Source organism: Eurytemora carolleeae, unplaced genomic scaffold (assembly GCF_000591075.1).
Source record: "Eurytemora carolleeae unplaced genomic scaffold, Eaff_2.0 scaffold1072, whole genome shotgun sequence".
NCBI classification, from domain to species: domain Eukaryota; kingdom Metazoa; phylum Arthropoda; class Copepoda; order Calanoida; family Temoridae; genus Eurytemora; species Eurytemora carolleeae.
The window spans coordinates 133,701-134,986 of NW_019397086.1; positions in this window are offsets into that span (position 1 = coordinate 133,701).

Sequence of the window (1,286 nt, forward strand, 5' to 3'; positions counted from 1 at the left end):
GGGGGGGGTTGGAAGAGTAAAAAAATGTTACTAACATTTTAATGAAAAATAGTTTCAAAGAGAACGTTTTTGAAATATAATAATATCTAACCAGTATTTACATTATTTATATCAATATCGAATTTTTACAAAAATTTGGACCCGATCGGTTTAGCCTGCTAAAATGATCAGTTACTAACAAACAAACAGACACCCAAAGTATATGGATGTGAAGATGTGATTAGGTTTCAATTTACACACCCTTTTATTTTCAGCGAACACTCCCTTTCAGTGGAAAAAGGTTGTTTCATAAAAAAGATTAAGTTGGTGGGAATACATTCTCTGGGGAAAACTTTATTGCTAGAATATTCATTATCAATGTGAGGGGGGGGACTGTATATGAAAAAAGAAAAGCACAGAAGTGGAAAAATAAAAACTACTTTTTCATCCCTCTCTTTGCTTATTTTGTTTTTGTCTCTGCTTTGGCCCCCCCCCCCATACTTAAAACTAAAGAAGGATTCCACACATTAGTTACCCTTTTCCTTCATTTTTTTTCGTGCATATCTGATAAGCTAGGAATAAAACGTCCAATAAGCTCTTCATCATGTTCGCTGTGGACTGCATTGCAATTGCATAATCAAGAATTCAAGATTGTACTTTAATACTTCTTAAAGATTTTATACATCGAATATCGACTTCTGTAGATTAGACAACAGAGCGAAAGGAAGAAATTTTCTGATAAAGAACAGGGGCAAATGGTGAAAATACCATAACTTTGTCCAATAAAAATTCTAATTTTAGGATTTTATTTAGGATTTTATTATAAAACAAAAATCATCAGCGGTGCTCCACGCTCCTCATTACAGATATAGAAACATTATCTCTTCAATTAGAAGTCTCTACCCCCCCCCCTTACAGTTCTACCAAGTTACGCTTTTAGTACAGTTTTTATATTGTTTTTTTTTAAGTTTTACTATTTTTTAAGTTAATGCCTGATTTCAAAGAAAATGTACTTTTAATGATATCTATATTCATCAATGAAATAAAAAAGTTTAAACAAATCTCAAACTTTTTATCTGAATGGAAAAAAGTTAAAACTCTTGAATCCGTTTGACCTGAAAATGTAAAAGGACGTTTTAATAATTCAGAGAAAAAGTATACTGAACAGAGAAAAAGTATACTGAACAGAGGAAAAGTATACTGAACAGAGGAAAAGTATACTGAACAGTGGAAAAGTATACTGAACAGAGGAAAAGTATACTGAACAGAGGAAAAGTATACTGAACAGGGGAAAAGTATACTGAACA